The sequence below is a fragment of the Cetorhinus maximus genome, chromosome 4, assembly GCF_964194155.1.
Source record: "Cetorhinus maximus chromosome 4, sCetMax3.hap1.1, whole genome shotgun sequence".
Lineage (NCBI taxonomy): Eukaryota > Metazoa > Chordata > Chondrichthyes > Lamniformes > Cetorhinidae > Cetorhinus > Cetorhinus maximus.
Window position 1 is genome coordinate 86,072,022 of NC_135882.1, and position 20,264 is coordinate 86,092,285.

General features: G+C 44.6%; 1 long non-coding RNA gene across 1 annotated transcript; it reads left to right on the forward strand.

Annotated features, from left to right (window-relative positions):
- The first annotated feature begins 8,167 nt into the window (after positions 1 to 8,167).
- Positions 8,168 to 19,455, forward strand: LOC144679737 (uncharacterized). Its single transcript, XR_013576411.1, has 3 exons — positions 8,168 to 8,331; positions 16,885 to 16,950; positions 17,773 to 19,455. It is a non-coding gene; the product is annotated as an uncharacterized LOC144679737 (long non-coding RNA).
- The last annotated feature ends 809 nt before the right edge of the window (positions 19,456 to 20,264 follow it).

Sequence of the window (20,264 nt, forward strand, 5' to 3'; positions counted from 1 at the left end):
AAGATGGCACGACAGCACTGGAGAGAGAGGGATGAAGTACAGAATCTCTCTGGCTAGAGGTAAGGGATGAAAAAGGTGCAATAACATTAATTGGTGTAGTATATAGACCACCAACTACTGGAAGGGATGTGGAGACACAAATTTGCAAAGGAATTACAGAGAGGTGCAAGAATTATAGAGTAATTATAATGGGGGACTTCAATTATCCAGATATAGACTGGGACAGGAATAGTGCCAAGGGACAAGAGGGGCATGAGTTCCTGAAATGTGTTCAAGATAATTTTCTGCAGCAGTATGTTTCTGGTCCAATGAGAGAGCAGGCACTTTTGGATCTGGTTCTGGGGAATGAGTTGGCCCAAGCAGATCAAATATCAGTGGGACAGCATTTACGGGACAGTGACCATTGTATCATAAGGTTCAGGTTGGTCATGGAAGAGGACAAGGAACAATCCAGAGCAGGGATAATTAATTAGGGGAAAGCCAACTTCGATGGGATGAGAATACATGAGTCAAGTGAGTTGGAACCATTGTTGGCCAAAAAGACAGTGGCTGATCAGTGAGCCACCTTCAAAGGAAAAATATTGCGGACAATGTCAAGGTATGTTCCCTTGAAGGGGAAAGGTAGGACAAATAAATCCAGAGTCCCCTGGATGACGAGAGAGATAGAGGTAAAGATGTAAAGGAAGAAGTGCATGTACGACAGATGTCAGGTAGAAAATACAATGGAGAATCAGGCTGAATATAGAAGGACCAGAGGGGAAGCGAAGAAACTAAGAAGAAAAGCAAGGAGGGAGCATGAAAAGAGGCTGGCAGCTAACATAAAAGGGAATCCCAATGTCTTCTATAAGCATATAAATAATAAAAGGGTGGTGAAAGAGTAGAGCCAATTAGGGATAAAAGGGGACTTGCACGTGAAGGCAGGAGAAATAGCGGAGGTATTAAACAAGTACTTTGCTTCTGTCTTTACAAGGGAAGAAGGTGGTATCCAAGCCGAGGTGAGAGAGGATGTAACTGGTACACTTGAAGAATTTACAATTGTGAAGGAGAAGGTGTTAGAAAGGCTACCTTTACTTAAAATAGATAAGGTACCAGGACCGGATGAGATGCATCCAAGGGTACTGGGGGAAGTGAGAGAGGAAATTGCAGAGGCACTAGTAATAATCTTCCAGTCTTCCTTAGACAGAGGTGTGGTGCCAGAGGACTGGAGAATTGTGAATGTTACACCCTTGTTCAAAACGGGGTGCAAGGATAAAGCTGGCAACTACAGACCAGTCAGTTTGACTTCGGTGGAATGGAAACTTCTGGAAACTATAATTCAGGACAAAATCAATAACCACTTAGACAATTGCAGGATAATTAAGGAAAGCCAGCAAGAAGTCATTAAGGGAAGATCATGTTGAACTAATTTGCTGAAGTTTTTTGAAGAGGTAACAGAGAAGGTTGTTAAGGACTACACTGTTTATGTGGTATATGGATTTTCAAAAGATATTTGATACAGTGCCACACAACAGATTTGTGAGCAACATTCTAGTTCATGGAATAAAAGGGAGAGTAGGCGCTTGGATAAGAAATTGGCTGAGTGACAGGAAACAGTAGTGATAAATGGTTGTTTTTCAGAATGGGGGAAGGTTTGTAGTGGAGTTCCCCAGGGGTCAGTTTTGGGACACTTGCTCTTCCTAATAAATATTAATGACCTAGACTGTGTTGTTCAGGGCATAATTTCAAAATTTGCAGATGATACGAAGATTGGAAATCTTGTTAACTGTGATGAGGATAGTCTTGAATTTCAGAAGGGCCTAGGCATTGGGCAGACAAGTGGCAGATGAAGTTCAATGCAAAGAAATGTGAGATGATTCATTTTGGCAGGAAAGATAAGGAGAGACAGTTTAAAAGAAAGGGAGAAACTCTAAAGGAGGTGCAGGAACAGATGGACCTCGGTGCATATGTGCATAATTCATTGAAGATGGAGGTATGCTGAGAGGGCAGTTAATATAAAGCATATAGAATCTTAGGCTTTATTAATAGAGGTATTGAATACAAGAGTAACAAGGTCATAATAAAAACAGAAAATGCTGGAAAAACTGAGCAGGTCTGGCAGCATCTGTGGAGAGAGAAACAGAGTTAACATTTTGAGTCTATGTGACTCTCCATCAGAGCTAAAGAGAAGTAGAATGGTGATGGATTTTATACTGTTTAAGAGGGGTGGAGCAGATGGAACAAAATGTAAGGTCAGGCATAGGTGGGAGCTAAAGAGAGATCGACAAAGATGTCATGGACATAAGACAATGGGAGTGTTAATGTGCTAATGGCAGAACAAGGGTCAGCACTCTATGAAAGACGGGGCCTCAAACACTCCTTTCAGGTGAAGCAATGCTTCACTTGAATCTCCTTCAATTTGGTCTACTGCATTTGCTGCTCCCAGTGTGGTCTTCTCAACACTGGGGAGACTAAATGCAAACAGGGTCACCCCTTTGTGGAACACGTTCACTCAGTCCGCACGTACGACCCAGACCTCCCTGTCACTTGCCATTTCAACACACCATCCTAGATCTGTTGCAATGTTCCAGTGAAGCCCAACACAAACTGGAGGAACAGCACCTCATCTTCTGAATAGGCACTTTACAGCCTTCCGGACTTAACCTTGAGTTCAACAACTTCACACCATGAAATCTCTCCTCCATCTTTACCCCTTTTAAAATCTTTTTTTAATTTTTAATTAATTTTTTTAATTGATTTTTTTCTATTTTTTTCTCTCCTTTTATTGCCCTTTTCCCCCACCCACTCCCCCCCCCCCCCCCCACCGCCAACCACTCTCCCCCACCACCCCCCCCCACCCTCCACAGGGCCATCTGTCACTTTTTACTATGTGTGCATTTGCAGAGTCCTGCGTGTCACACAGACTCAAAACGTTAACTCTGTTTCTCTCTCCACAGATGCCGTCAGGCCTGCTGAGTTTTTCCAGAATTTTCTGATTTTATTTCAGATTTCCAGTATCCGCGGTATTTTGATTTTATTATAGTAAGGAGGTCATGTTGAACTTGTATAAGACATGAGTTAGATCTTATCAGGAGCATTGCATCCAGAGGAGGCAATGACATACTACATCAAGGGGAGGTGATGGCATAGTGGTATTGTCACTGGACTAATAATCCAGAGACCCAGGGTAATGCTATAGGGACCTGGGTTTGAATCCTGCCACGGCAGATGGTGGAATTTGAATTTAATAAAAATCTGGAATTAAAAGCCTGGTGATGACCAAGAAACCATTGTCAATTGTTGTAAAAAATGCATTGATCGTTGTTAAAACCCACCTGTTTCACTAATGTCCTTTTGTGAAGGAAATCTGTCGTCCTTACCTGGTCTGACCTACATGTGACTCCAGGGCCACAACAATGTGGTTGACTCTTAAATGCACTCTGAAATGACCTAGCAAGCCACTCAGTTGTAACAAACTGCTAGAAAGTCACAAAACAGGAATGAAACCGGACAGACTACCTGGCATCGACCTAGGCACCAGAAACGACATTGGCAATCTCAGCCCTGTCGACCCTGCATAATCTTCCTTACTAACATCTGGGGGGCAGTGCCAAATTGGGAGAGCTGTCCCACAGACTAGTCAAACAACAGCAACAGCCTGACATAGTCATACTCATGGAAACACTGTAGGCCAAACTGAGAGAGATAAAGAACCAATGGTCAGAGAACAAGGCCGCAGAACTTCAGGAAGCTGGGATGGCGGAGGGATCTGAAATAATCTTCCGAGTCCTCCTTGTGCAGTCAAAACTAGTCCAAGAGACAACCCTGGCTGTGATTAGTGTAACAAAGTCAGGTTGATGAAAACATGAATGTCGTTTGTTGTCTTATGTTATTTGGGAATCAAAAATAGCATGCGTTTCCGGATTAATCCACTGCAAACCAATACTCAGTGCATGCTTAAACAATCAATGATGCTTCATAGCCCATAACAGGCTCGCCATAGAGACTGAAGATAACTCGAAATAATATATTCATATATAACTAATCTATTCAATTATGATGATAATTAATAGAAACCATCTGGGAAATTTCTTTAAGCAGCATTCTCTGAAATGTACTCCATGCTAAACTAGATGCAAAATGGAATGAATTATGATACATAAGCTTAATTCTGACCCACAAGGCCCATAGCTTTTCGTATTTTACTAGAAATACAATAGAGGTCTCTATTTTTATTCCTTCTCATACAGCTTAATGTATGTCAGTATGATGTATGTGTTCTTTTATGCTTCGTCCTTCTCTGTACATTCTTAGCATTGCTGGTGGATGCTTTGATGTAGATAGTACAGTGAGAAAAGCTGAAAGCCATTAATCAACCATTGCAAGTTCGTAGCTGCAGCTTTCCTGTGTTTTATCCACTGACCTTCATTACCTCATTGACTTGGTGCTATTTACACCCACACAAAATTGATAAGCCTTGGAGGAAGTGTAATTTTACATAAAAGAAATGTTTAGCAATGCATTTCTAGTGGGAAAACTCAAAATAGAAAAAGGAATCTGAAAGACTTCTGTTTTTATGTAAACTAATCACAAACTTAAACTTAAAACAAGGGAAAACTGATTCAACGTTACAATTAATTGTGGATTGACAGAAAATAGTCAGAAAAGGTTAATGACCTTCCACAGCAGCTCCGGGACACAACTCTCTAATGACTGGAATGGCAGAGCTCACGTGTGTCCAATCCTACAAACTGGGGAGTGACCTTGAATATCAAACCACAAATTAGCCATCTACTCTTGAAGAAGATAGTGACAGAAAAATTAGGGTAAATGATCATAAGGGATGAACTAAATCAGTTCATTCTGAATTAAAACAAGCAATAGAATCAAATGCAATTTTTAATTCATTATTATTCTTTTCTCAAAAAGAAATCTTTTAGCTGCCTGATATCTTACAGACATGTCCATGGGTCAGCTGAACTTTCCAGTTTCTCTGTCAGGTTACTATACAACTGGCTCCTTGGAGGCATGTGAGACAGTTTCTAATCTCAGGAAATTTTTATTAAGATGAAAACTCAGCTGAGTGCTGGGGATATTTCAGGCCCCTCAGGAATGTTGAGCTGTTACAAATCCTTCATTTGATACCAAATCTGCTCATAAGCCAAGTAACTGGAAAGATGTTTGTATATTACAAAATTTAGGTGACGAATTAGAAAGGAGGGTGTTACCTCAACATGCAGATGAGTTGAAAGGTCTGGAGGGTGACCTAGGTCGGCTCATACACTGTATTTTTATTCTCCTTTATTGACACAACACCTCACCCAAATAACTCACCCATGACCACCTAGCGAAGATCAGAGCTTCACCGTGTGATCCATGGTGGGGCACAGACACATCCCCTACTCTTAGTACTTTATTATTCTAATCTAGCATGAGAACAGGTTGCCTGTATGTTAAGATTTCAATATGAATTTAGAATAGGATTATTTGACTTTACTCGTTTACAGTCTTAGGAAGGATAATTAACAAAATGTCTGCCCAATGGAAGTGAGTTGTATTATTGTAATTGAGAGTAAATCTTGAAGACAAGAAAGCTCACTCTGTCAATTCATCAGCTGGTAACCAAAATTAGTGTTCTCTTTTATAATTACTTCCAGTATTACTATTAATGTTATGTATTTGGAAAATTGTATATTTTAACTGAATTTTAATTGTACTTGATTAAAGTGCCACAAGTAATGTTTTAGCAGCAATATTTATGGTGCCGCATTGACAATAGTCAATTTAAAGTTAAACACATGCAGTAAACAGCAAATCTAAAGAGTCCTGTACCTAAATGCTGAACTCTAACATAAGGATGATCTAACAGACTCTCAGTACAGACATACATTTTCAGAGGTTTCTGAGCACATGGTTTGCCCATGCACCACCCTGGGAATATGTTTTCGGAGTTGACGAGCATCAAAATGCATCTATTTCCTTGAGGTTGTTGACCAGAGTAAATTAACCAAATCCTCATCTTCACCCATACTTCTTCTAGTGTTTGATACTACAATGTTATTTACATGATTTGATTTCCAAGCATCACTGGATTTTGGAAATTCTCTTTGGTTTGACTGCAGAAAATGCAAAATGACATTTGATACTTCCAGTGAGATTGTGGGAAGAGTCAAAAACACTGGGAGACTTGACATGGTTTCAGGACAGTAACCTTCCCAACACAAGGCAAACAAACATAATCTTATCTGCACACAGAAGGAAAGCATAGTGTGTGTAAATAAATAGGAGGCAATATTCAAAAGAATGCTAAACTTTCTTCCTCCAAGATGTTTGAGCTAATTTTCCTTAAAACATCTGGGGTCCATCATGATACTAGCAAAAATAAATTACTTGAAATCTCAGCCATGAAGCAGTAAAGTTTAAGGAAACTGAGGATTCATGACGCACTAATCTAGGACTCTCAGTGGGGGCAGCCAAAATTAAACAAAACAAACGTGACAAGGTTTGCACCTGAGCTGGGAAGTAGCAACTGAAGTTCAATATGTAGGAAGATAGGGTTCCAAATTTTAGAGCACTACACCCAATTCTGCAGTAGAGTTTGGTTATACTGTTGGAGTGCCAGAACCAAACAGAACCGCAGCCAATATCTTACAGGGAGGTTAACAATTAACTGCACTTATATAATGTATTTAACAATAAAGATGCTTCAAGGCATTTTATAGTGAACATTAATGCCAAGCTAGGAAGACAGAGTTAGGAAGGGTAACTAAAGGCTAGATTGAAGAGATGGGATTGCAGGAGGTTTTTAAAAATGGAGAGAAGCAGCAGTGTTTATTAAGAGTGTTCCACAGAGTAGTCCCATAACCCAAAGGTTCTGACACCAAAGTTGGGTCAAATAGAAAGAGATACACAGAAGGCCGGAGTCAGGGGAATGTCAAGTTTGCAATATGGCTGGAGGACATTATGGAGATAGGGTAGGGCAAGGTAGCAAGGGACTTATAGCAAAGACAAAGTTGGCGGGGTACAGAAAGCCATTATAGGTCAACGAGGTCATAGATGATGGGTGAGTGGAACTTATTGCAGGGCACATCATCTGCAGCAGAAATTTGGATAATTTGGAGGCTGAAGGAGCGATATGAGTTGGTTTGAACTAAAGTTGCTAGGGTAAAGAAAAATAAGAGAGTAAAATAGTCAGCTTGAAAGCCATAGATGCATATAGGAGGTGGAAAAGCTGGGGGTTAAGACAAATGGTAAAAAAAAAAGGTCATGATGGAGGAAGGCAATAAAAGGAAAAAGTTTTAAAGTAGAGGCATCTGAATCGATAAACAGTGTGCTTCTAATAATCTAATTTTATTTTTATGTTAAAAGTAGAATTATCCAATTATTTGAAGTCAAGAAAGAAAATTTTCATTTATTTAACACTTCTCATGACCTAGAATGTCCCAAAGCATTTCACAGTCAATTGTTATAACTTAGGGAAATGCAGCAGACAATTTGCATAGAAGGTCCCACAATTCGGTAGATGGATAAATAACCAGATAATCTGTTATAATTTAAATGTTAGTTGAGGGAAATTCCTTTCCAGGACACTGGTGTAACTCTGCTCTTCTTCAAATAGTGTCGTGAGAGCTCTTAGATCCACCTAAAGGGATATAGGACCTTGTTCTAACATTTCGCCACGGAACAGCAGCTCACCGATCTGTTGCCACTCCCTTTCAGTAAATCGGGTGGAAGCCCCATTTGCGGATGTAAACAGGAGCTGGGATCTTATGAGCAGAGTAAAGTGTTGCAACTGTGTGGTGCTGGCACACCCAACTCTACCCCTTGATTACACCACTATTTCGCACCAGCCGCCCAATTAACTGCTGGCTGGAGGGACAACCGTTCCTAGTGTGGAGGCAAGCATTGAGGCGGTGGACACGGTGTTAGCCAATGGATGTATCGGCACCATCTTTAAAGGGCTGTTGGAATTGGAATGCAGCCCGAAACCTTCCCTATCTGGACGTTCTCTAACTTGAGCGTTCCCTGAAGGGCCAGCCAACAGTGCGGCCTTGTCAGTGGGAGAAGGCCAAAAGGTCAGCGAGTCAGGCATTATGAAGGCAAGAGGATCAAGGCACTTACTGGCATAGAAGAAGGCGATCCCAAAGGCCCCCTGAAGTGACAACTCCTTACACGTTCTCCTCCAGGTGACTCGGAAAAGGCAGGAGGTCCTCTTCCCCAGGGACAGAAGGAAGACAGCTCCTCACCTAACCAGGCAAGCCCAGACAGAGGTGGCAGAGGAAGTCAAGAGGCAATGGTCGGAGATTTTCCGGGGCCCGTGTGATCTTCAGGACGTCGCGTGGGCGCAACGGGCAGGTGGGTAGGAGACATTTGTATAAACCTCATCCATGGGCAGGATAAGAGGGGTGAGGGGGGTCGCGAGTGTTATTTGTCTGACATTTAATGCTTAAACTTACTGCTACTTGCCTGTGTGAGTAGGAATACTTCAAAACTCTTCACAGCTGCTTGGACAAGAGCGACAGGCTTCAGGTCAGGACTCTTGAGTAAACATCAGTTCTGGGACCTTGCTGGTTTCAGGAAGCCTGGGAATGGGGATTGTGCTCTCCACTGGAGGCAATTCCTCTGAGGAGGAAGGAAGGGCAGAAGGGGGAGGAGGCCAGAAGTCCACATTCAGCCTCCAGGGGAGCCACCTTTGGGAGGAGAGGCACAGGCACAAAGGGCACAGGGCCAACAGGAAGTCCAAGGCAGTAGAGGCTGCAGAAGATGCCACTATCCTGCTGCCAGGGTTTATAGGTGGCAAAGCAGCTACCTCACTATGTCTGAGGTGCAGTGCCAAAGGAGGCTCCGTCTCTCAAGGGAGACAGTGACTTCCATTTGTCAGCTGATAGACCCTGAGATCTGTGTCAACTGTATGGGTGGACACCCCATGCCAGTGGCGTTGAAGGACATGGCTGCCCTCAACTTCTATGCCTCCGGCTCTTTCCAGGGGTCAGTGGGTGATCTTTGAGGACTCTCCCAGTCAGCTGTCCACACTTGTGTCAAGCAGGTGACAGACGCTCTGTTCAGGCGTGCATTGACCTTCATCCACTACCGCTGGGATGAGGCAAGCCAGACACAACGAGCCAGAGGTTTCGCAGCGATTGGTGGCTTCTCCCGTGCCCAGGGTGCAATAGACTGTACACATGTGGCCATCAAGGCACCAGCGGGTGAGCCCGGTGCCTTCGTCAACAGGAAGGGCTTCCACTCCATGAACGTGCAGATAGTGTGTGATCACAGGATGCTGATTCTACAAGTCTGTGCAAAGTACCCAAGCAGCTGCCCTGATGCTTACATCCTCAGACACTCCAGGTGCCGAGGCTCTTCAGTGCTCCAGTCTGGCTGGATGGTTGGCTGCTGGGTGACAAGGGCTATCTGCTCAAAAGGTGGCTCATGACGCCTCTCCACCATCCAAGAACGGAGGCTGAGCAGCGTTACAATAGGAGCCACGCGTCCACAAGGGCTGTGGTGGAGAGAACCATCGGTCTTCTCAAGATGCGCTTCCGATGCCTGGACCGTTCAGAGGTTGCACTCCAGTACCCCCCAGATCGTGTGTCGCTGATAGTGGTTGCATGCTGCCCTCTCCACAATCTAGCGCTGGAAAGGAGCGACACAGTGGATGAGGAAGACGTAGACGAGGTTGCTCCGGATGCACACGATGAGTCCAGCAGTGAGTCCGAGGATGAGCACGCACAGGAGAACGCTGAGGGGGTAGACGCTGACCCGGGCATACTCCAAGGAGGCAGGGACACTCAGGAGGCTTTAATCCAACGAGCCTTCAGCCCACCACAGATGGGCCTCCAACACAAGCCAGGGCTGCAGGCTCCATACTTGATACCTGAGAGCAACATCTGCCTGTGTAGGAACATTAACTAAGGGCCTTGTCAACAAAGCTCAATGTCAAACAACTCACTCATAACATCATGGGTTCCCGTCCACTTGCAGAAGTAAGGAATCACCCTAAGCCATCACATCAAAATTTAATGATTTAACAAAATGAAGCGCCAAAAAAAAAATAATTACAAAGGTGTTACGCATCACACCAAGTGGTCATGAACTAATAGCGGGGCAACATAAAACCACCAGTGAGAAACTCGTAGTGTGCCTCAGGTGCCTTAAGTTTACGCTTGTGGGTGCTACATCTCGGAGCTCCCTCCTCGCTGGCACTGGCATCTGAGACAGCTGCTCACTGTGCTGTCCTGTTGGCCTCAATGACCTTGACGGACGTCCTCTGGCCCGTGGAGCCTGTGATGGCCCCGCCTGGGAGGGAGCAGCCAGTTCCACAGCTGGCATCTCCCCAGTTGCTGCAGCCTCATCGGATGCCACGGTCACTGGCAGAGGGGCGGAGGAGCTGCTGCCCTCAGCCGGATCGCCCTGAGAGGAGCCCGCAAAGACGACAGGCAGCTGCTGCGTCGACGTGAGGTCGCTTGGGACCTCCTGCTCACCACTGATGAATGGGCACCGAGATGGGATACTTGGTGCCAATCCATCTCCCACACTGACACTGACCAGCTGAGTTCAATGCCACTGTGAGGGCTTGCAGGTCTGAGCGCATCCCCAGGAAGCCCTGATTGTTCTCCTGGAGGAACCTCACCATGAGAGTCGCCATTCTCTCCATGGGGGAAGCATGGTGCTTGCCCATGAGGCTCATTGCATTGGTGAGGCTCCACGTGGATTCCTCCAGCACAGAGACTATACCACGCATAACCTCAAGTATCTTCGCCAGACCCTCCCACAGACCCTGCTGCACTTCCAGCATTTGCTGCCTCACAGACGACTCCAGAGGCACATCACCAGCCACCAACCGAGCATGTCCCTGGTCCCCAGCAGTCCTCCGACTGCCAGCGCCATGGGCACTCTCTGTCTCTGCCCGCACATCAAGTGAGCGTGAAGTGCCCTCACCGCTGTGCCCTGGGAAACTAGCCAACAATCTAATTCCCACCGAGGTGCTAATATCTGCGCTGGTGCCTGCCTGGCAGAGATGGTGTGACGCTGGTGAGTCCAATTGTTCAGGGGCCTCAGGTGTGAGAGGTGGCCCCTCTGCCTCCTCCTCCTGGCACCTGCTCCGGTGATGCTGAAAGGAGGAAGAAGGACATTTGATTAGTTAAAGTGGAGACAATGTCAATGCGCATGCCTGTCCCCCGGATCAGTATGTGCTCACCCTTCCATAACCAATGGTCAACCCATGTTGCAATCACTGAGCATTCAGCAGTGCCATGGCTGCTGGGACACACATGGTGACCTCAGTGCTCGGCAAACATACCCCCCCATTGTACTCCAGCCTCACCGCCACCGGTGGACCTGGGTGCATGGCGGCCTTCCAGATCCATCGCCTCCTGCTCGTATCTGATCACGATGGCCAACTGAGCCTGGCTTCCGCCAGTCCGCATTCACTCGGTGGCATTGTGTGCAGTCTTCTCCTGAAAAGGAGAGAAGAGCGTTGATTAGTCCACTCTGTACCTGGATTCCCATCGCATCCCTGCCACCCCAGCCAGAGTGGGACATTGCAGGGCTCCAGTGCTTTGTCACACTCACACCAAGAAGCCAGGGCTGACCCTCCCCTTGCCCACATGCTGCCTCCATCACATTTGGCACCACACGGTCTAACATTGCAAAGCAAGGAGGCACAAACACGTGGAACGCCAAGGGCAGCAGATGGATTGGTGCCTCGCCACCTGGAAGCTCCCCTCCCAGCATGTTAGCACCCTGACTTTGACATGTTTTGCAGTTCCAGCACTCTGCCTAGGTGTAGATCCTTGAGTTTGCCCCCAAAACTCTACTCTGGGTGTGAGTGTCACACATGCTGCGGGTGCAGAACCCATCTCAGCACTACCCTCTCAGGGTAACCAAGGCATGGATGATATCTGCTGGCCCACCCAGTGAGGGAAACATGCCGTGAAGGATTCAATGCTGTAACTGCAAATAGAGTTGGGCGGTGAGGGGGGGGGGCGGAGGGCTTGGGGGGAAAGGTTACCGGCTGTGTTAACTGACCTATGCCAACATGGTGCTCACCTTTCCCGAGTGGAAGAGGTCGTTGAATCGCTTGCAGCACTGGACCCACGTGCATTGCACCACGTCATGGGAGCTGACTATCTCTGCTACCTCCTCCCAGGCACGTTTGGTCAGGTGGGGGGGCCTCCTCCTCCTGTCCCTCGGAACGAGGACCTCCCGCTGTGCTGCCACCTCCTCCAGGAGGGCAGCTAGGCACTCATCGGAAAAACGAGGGGCACACTGCCCCGCTGCCCTACCCTTCAGCCTGACCTGCTCTCCAGCAGCGCTCTGATGAGCCCTTCTCCTGGCCATGATGAACAGTCTTTGCAAGGCTGCCAGCGCTTCATTTAAACAGGCTGCCGGGTCGCCATTGGACCCAGCGGGCATTGCACTCCCACCACCGCCCGCCCAGTCCTGTTATCCTCAGGAGCCGTGCTTCACGCTGGGCGGACCTTAATTGGCCCGCCTGCATAAAATGGCGACATGGAGCCGATCACGGGCAGTGATCGGCTCCGCGCCCGCCCGCGCCCGCTCCCAAACAGCCTGCCCAACGGGGAGAAAATTCTCAGAGGGGGCTTGACAGGGTGGATGCTGAGAGGACGTTTCCCCCTGTGAGGGAATCTAGTACTAGGGGGCACAGTTTCAGAACAAGGGGTCTCCCATTTAAGATGGAGATGAAGAGGAATTTCTTCCCTCAGAGGGTTGTTAATCTATGGAATTTTCTTCCCCGAAGAGCAGTGAGGCTGGGTCATTTATTATTTGAGGCTGTGTTAGACAGACTTTTAATTTCCAAGGGATTTGATGGTTCTGGGGGCCGGAAAGGAAAGCGGAGTTGAGGCCACAATCATATCAGATATAAACTTATTGAATGGTGGAGCAGATTCAAGGGGCTGAACGGCTTACTGCTGCTTCTATTACTTATCCTGCAATCCTGCAATTCCATCGCCTTGTCCATGAGCTCTATGCAGCAGTGGCAAGGTGAGAGGTGGATGACATGCCTGGAGTCTCCACCAACTCCTTGTCCTTCTCATGTCAGCAGGGAGGTATAATCTGTCTTGCAAAGGAGGAAGAGTGGCTGGTTTCTGCTTCAGGAAGACCCTCTCGCAATGCTCCAAGTGTGGACAATGGTCCCTCATCCATTCTGCCAATGCCACCAGCACCTCAAGTTGTGGTGACAACAGAGAAGGCTCCTATACCTGCGCAGGAACTCCTCAGCATATTGGGGTCTGCAAGGCCTCAGGTAGCCAAGGGATGACTGTCAAGGTTATCCCAAACAATGGGGTAGCAAGGACAGCAGCCTGCCTCCACCCCAGTCAGCAGCAAAGGAGGAGCATCACATAGAAGCATTCATAAAAGAATTAAGAAAACGCATCAGATGTGCTTGGGCTTCAAAGGTAAATAGATTGTTAAGGAGTTATTGCTTATACATGCCAATATTTGTAATAAAGGTAGTATCTGATTTGGCGATCTTCCATCTTTAGTTGAAGACCCTTTTGAAGTGCAGGAGTACCATGGTTCACCCCACGGGCCATTTGAGAGGGTCCATGGCGTGTGGTTATCCTTTTCATTGTGCAAAAGCATCAGGCACTAGGAAATGGGTCCAGATTTGCCTGAAGTAAAGAGCAACAATGGAGGTTGAAGTTGGACCTTTATTTGTTTAGAAGGATAATGTAGGAAGGATGTAGGGATCTGACCCCTATACTTAATCCCAGAGTAAGAAAATTCTTGTCGAGAAACAACCATATTGGCAAAAAGGACGATCACTAATATAGAATGCAAACTAACAAGGTTTCTCAGACAATAAAGTTTGATACGTAACATTTCATTAGTCAAGGCAGGGAAAGGCCAAGTTCAACATGGATCCCAGGACTTCATGATACACAAGTCCCGTGGATCCCAGGACTTCTGATTCTTCTTAGTTCCTTGAACCTGGTCTCTTGACTCAGAGCGTCCTTCAAGATTTTAGCTTAGCCAACTTGACTCTAACATACATACAAATCACTTTGTAGCTCTAAGACATCAACTCTAGTGGATCCTTTTTCAACTCACAACTTCCCAGTATACCTTAACTGCTGAAGCTTTCAATCCTTCTTAACTGCTGAAGTTACACATTTCATACCTGCCTACTGAATGTTCTCTCTTTCTCTCGCTCTCTAAGAAAAACTGTAGCTTTCCCAAAATGACTAAGACTGAACTTTACTACCAATTCTCTTAAGCTAGACTTTAACTGACAGCTAAGTGGTTATGTGTTTTTTTATTCACTTTCTCTTAAGGCAATTATTTTAGCCCTGGAAAACCTGTCTATACTGGATCCATTGATTTCTAATACTGGATTCTTATGGCAACTTTCAATACTGTGACAATTACTTTAGTCACTAGCTAAGCCTAGTAATGAGTTTCCACAGCAACTCCTCAGCCGATGACAAATACCTGTCAACTGGCAATGTACTAAGCAAATGCTAACCTGCTAGTAAGTACCTACTCCTAACTCTCTATCCCAACAAGTGCCCCTCAGCAAGTGTCCTGTGCCAAATGCTAAGCTTTCGCAAGTGCAAAAGGCCTCAGTGATGCACCTCTATTTTATACCCTTTTTGCAGGTAGCTTTGCAACATTTAGCCCAAGTATGTGCTCTTGAATCAACACAACTAACAATTTCTAACCCAATATTTGCAACTCTTGACCGATGGAAAGAGTGCTCCTAGCTTCCCCACAAAAATCTAACCTTAACCTGTATTCCTTTACCAGACGTCCTGTCCTCAGGTTATTCTTCTAGCTAATCAACTTTAACTTCTATTTACTGTTTAAGCTAGAACTGCTGGAGCCCAAATGTGCAAAGAGGAAGGGTGGGGGCCAGGTCCAAGAGGCCAGGAGGGAGGTTTTGGTGATGAAAGACCTTGAGGGGATGCCTCTGATGGGCCCAAGAGGCCCCCCATAGGAGGTCTACCCCCTTATCCAACACCAGACCAGGTAAAGCTGTTGGGTTCCCCACATGGTGTGGGCCTCTTCCCACCATGGGTAAAATAACGGCAGCTGTGAGATAAGGCCCTTAAGTCACCATTAATTGGCCAGTTAAGAGCCTTGATAAGCCCAAGGATGGGTGGGCCATCCAGTGTCTCCCCTGCCTCCTGTAAAATTTCAGACAGGTCAGGGGCAGGTGAGCTGGCGGTAGGGCAGGCCACCCTTTGGATTTTATGTCCCTCCTCCCGCCTTCATACCTGCCAGCGGGGGAAACGTAAAATCCAGCTCTATGAACAGCTTCCAAGCCTCCCTAGTGCCTATGAAATTATACCTTCTGCACAGCCCCTCATGTCTTTCAGAAGGCTTCGGCTGGTCATCAGCTTCCTCATCATCCTCCTTGTCTGAGGGTGTCTCGCACTCCACTATATCCTCATTGGCCAGGGCCTCCACCCCTCTGCAGCACCTGGATGTGCAGAGCACAGCAGACTACCATGATCTATACAAGACTACACAACAGCTGTTTCAACCAAACAGGTATAAAAACATATAATTCTCTTACAAGAAAAAGTAATCTTTTTACCATCATAGTAAACCATTTACCTTGTGTAAGGACTTCATAAGCTACAACTACAAGCTAACAGCACAAAAGGTTATTAAATAAAATAAATTAAAATGATAGACAGTTTAATCTGCAGCATCTCTACAATATTTTCTAACTCTTCAGGGTAAGTCACCTGGCTGATTTTAACCCCCCACTCGCTCAGTTTCTGCCAGGCACAAATTTAACATCACTCTTAATATGTTTCCCAGCACATTGGTGATGTTCATTCTGATGTTTTTCACTTCTAACATCACTCCGAAAGCTGTCTTTGAAACTACAACTGAAATATTTTTTTGGGGTGAGGCAATTTGTAATTGTACATTGTCCCCTTCTCTTGTATTATGTACACTCCATTTATTTAATCAGGAGGAATCATGGTAAAGTGTGAGGAAAATGCAAAGGGTTGCAGGAGAAAATAAGCAGATTGGCGAAATGAGTAGATGAGCAACAGATGCAGTTCAATACAGGGAAATCGGAAGTAGTATTTTGGGAAATAGAAGAGTGAAAGAAAACATTTGCAATATGATAAACGGCCGGAATTTACAGTAGCCAGCAGACAAATGGTGCCTGCCGTTCATTATACTTCCTCTTACCCAGTTAATTTCCATGAACTTTTGCACATAATTGCTGTAAGTAGGAGATTGAAACAGTTCATCTGGGATCAGTGTCAAAAGGGAAGCAACTGTATATCTCCTTGAAGCACTGTAAATGAACATTGCAGTTTCTGGACCAGGAATTAAAAGTTAGAATACCGAATCATTTTGCGGTACAGATTTGTGCTAACAGCTGAATTGTTAAGAAAAGTTTTAAGAAGTGCCACTTAAGCTTCTATGATTAATTGCAATTGTTTTTAAATGTCACTCTAAAGCCCTTAAACATTACTGAATGGTTGGGAAAAACAGGTGTCCCTACTGACCAGTTGTCGCTAAGGTACAATTGACAGAAAATATGTTGGATGGCATATTTTTGTCATTTGCACAGTATTCCACTATGTCCATTCATATATCGGCAGACCTATTGCATATGCTGTCACTTCCAGCTGAAAACACGGAGGTGGAAGGGAGCCAATGGTTTAGCTCCCAATATATGTTTTGGCATTTTCTGCTGAAATCCTACTGGAGATGCAATTAGACCTAGTATAAAATTGGCCATAGAACATTAGATGATGGCGTGGAGTACATAAATAAACTGAAGGAGCTTCTGGGTTTTATATATAAGAGCATTGAATACAAATGTAAGGAAGTGATTGTGAATTTGTACAAGGCATATTTAGACCACTGTGGGAGCATTGCTCACTGATGTTCAGTTTTGTGTTCTGCCAGGGCCACTCAGCTCCTGACCTCATTAGAGCCTTGGTCCAAACATGGGAAAACATCTGAATTCTAGAGGTGAGGTGAGGGTGACTGATCTTGACATCAAGACAGCATTTGACCATGTGAGATCAAGGAGCCCTAGTGAAATGGAAGCCAATGGGAATCAGGGGGAATGCTCTCCACTGGCTCTGTGTCAAACCTAGCACTAACGAAAATGGTTTTCACTATTTGAGACCAATCATCTCAACCCCAGGAGTTCCTCGGGGTAATGTTCTAGGCCCAAACATCTTCATCTGCTTCATTACTGGCTATCCCAGCCACAAGGTCTGAAGTAGGGATATTTGCTAATAATTGCAGTGATTAGTTCCATTTGCAATTTCTCAGATATTGAAGCAGTCCATACTGGCCTGAGTGCAACTCCAACACTCAAGAAGCTCAAAAACATCCAAACAAAGCAGCTCACTGTTTTCATTTTTATTTATTTTCATTTTTATCCATTGTTTTATCCCCAACATTTACCCTATTTTCTATCTTTTTTCCCACCACCGTCCCCTCCCCCCACCCCACCCCCACAAGAGCCATCTGTCACTTGTTCATATTGTTCTTTTCAGAGTGCTTACCCTTGTCCTGGTATTATCTCATTCTGCTTTCTTACCTTAATGCCACCATCAGCACCTCCTTTAGCCCTTACCAGCACCATTAACAACCCCTTTGTCCTTTTGTTCATGACATCTTTGTTAATCTCTCTTTTGCCCCCATCTATCGCTGGCCTTCTGTCCAGCTTCACCTGCACCACTCCCCTTAAACTGTATAAATTTCATCACATTTTTACTTGTCTTTAGCTCTGAAGAAGAGTCATACGGATTCAAAATGTTAACTCAGTTTTTCCCACCACAGATGCTGTTAGACCTGCTTAGTTTTTTCCAGCATTTTCTGTTTTTGCTTCAGATTTCCAGCATCCACAGCATTTTGCTTTTATTAAAGCAGCTCAATTGATCGTCATCCCATCTGTCACCTTTAAACATTCACTCCCTCTGTCACCAGAATACAGTAGCAGCAGTACCATCTACAAGATGCAATGCAGCAACTTGCCAAGGCTCCTTTGACAGCACTTCCCAAACCTGCGACCTCTACCATCTCAAAGAACAAGGGCAGCAGGGAACATTACCATCTATATGTTCCCCTGTAAATCACAAGTCATTCTGACTTGGAAATGTATCACTGTTCCTACATTGTCATTGGATCAAAATCCTGAATTCCCTTCCTAACAGCACTGTGAGAATACCTTTGCCACACTCTGCAATTGTTCAAGAAGGCAGCTCACCACATCTTCTCAAGGGCAATTAGGAATGGACAATAAATGCTGACTTTGCAAGTGGCTGCCGTCAATTATCTAAATTAAAATCTACCTCTTTGACCAAGTTTCTTGTCATCACCCTTATATCACCTTATGTGGCTCGGTATCAAATTTTGTTTGATAATTCTCCTGTGAAGCATCGGAACATCTAACTATGTTACAGATGCTATATAAATGCAATGTATTGTTGGTGTGGCATCCTCAAGTAGCAGGAACGATATCGGCCCACTTGATATGTAAATACCTGTGTGCACAGTACAACCACTTTGTGTTTAAGAGGATAATTGGAGGTCAGTTTATCACGGGGACACACAAATCCTTTGCTGTTTCCTTTGACCACTTATATAGCTTTCTTCTGATACATTCTCAAAGGAGTATAGTGGTCTGCAAACTCTGATGGAGAAGTGCCTTCGAGTTGCTCTGCTTCTTTTTTGGTGTAGCCTTACCATGATTGCGTCCATCATTTCCTCTCCTTCCTGCTCACATTCTCGTTCCATCATTTATGGGAATGACTATGCTGATTCCCATGGTAAAGGGTCCATGACAGAAGCATGGGAAGAAAAAAGATTTCCCTGCCTGAAACCGCCAAAAGGCAGTTTGTAGAATCTTTTCTCAGCAGCAGAGCTGTGAAAAGATTTTTCAAATTGCTACAGTCAAAGCTGATGTTTCAGTCAAAATTTGTCAACAATTAAAGTCAGTGAACTCAACCACTCCTGTTTTGACACGTCGTGCAGATAACTTACCTCTTTCCTCAATCTGCCTAAGTTAATGCAGAGTATTCTGGCAGAACTTTCTAGGACAGTAGGTTTTCCTTCATAATTCTGTCACTTGCAGATATGCACCTATGGAGGAAGACTGTTGAAGAAATATGGGAACATGTTGAATGGATGTGAATAAGTCTAGTTGCTTATGTGGAATGTCAACATAGGCTGTTTGATCTGTTAGGCCTGCTTTTATGTTTAACCTTCTTATATTTCTATGCATCACTTTGGAGGCCATTCAGTTTAATGGGACTTTAGCATCTTACAATGGGTATAACTCTGGTTATCTGATATACACTCAAATACTGGCTTCATAAATTGGAACTAGAAGCATTTTTGCATCATGCTACCAAGGTTTCTTTCATTATGTAATCAATGTTTTCAAATGTCTCCATTGGCTTTCCTGAATGTTTGTTTTTGTTAGATCAATACTAAAATTTATGAATTAATCAGTTTATAAAAGTACATTGTTCTTTATTTCAATGGCCATCTGTGTTATCATAATGCTCTCCTGGATCTTTAGAAAAGACCTTAGAGATAGTCATTTGATGTATGTATTTATAGTGTTATGACCAGGTGAGAAGGAGTGAACTGGCTCCCCCTATCCAACTTTCTTGGTTGGTCACAACAAAGGTTTAAATTTCTTTTTTATGAGGATATGCCTTTTCCAAATAAGAATGTATTTAACTATTTATGCTGTGAGCAATAAGGAGCCAAGCAAATAAGATTTTCTTGAGTCAAAGAAAGAGTAAAGTTATTAACCACTAAACCCAAGAAAAATAATAAAAATGCAACGTCACGCATTCAACCGTCGTGCAGTCATTAGGACACACACACACGTATCAGAAATAAGGTGAGTTGGAGTGCAACAAAAATAAGGTAAAAGAATATACGGTTCAGTATCCTTTGATTGTCCTTGAGGCATAGATTTTAAACGTTGCTGCCAAATTAGGTTAGCTGGTCTCTTGGATGTGGTCAGCTGTAGAAGATGTTGTAATTATTACAAGATCTCAGTTCACTGGTAGGTTTCTGGTAGAGTTGGCTTCTCGAACTGGAGGACATGCTTATTCCAAAAGAGAGAGGAAGAGAGAGAGAGCCCTCAGCTTGTTTCCTCTGCTGAAGACTTTCTAGACACTGCCTGTGTCACTTGCAATCTCTCTCTAGTGGCTGGTAGCCTTGACTTGAAATACTTCGCCTACTGTGTATTTCCAAGAGGTTTTGGGTGGGTCTCTGTGGCAGCCATTGTTTCAATATCCACTACTTTGCATTTT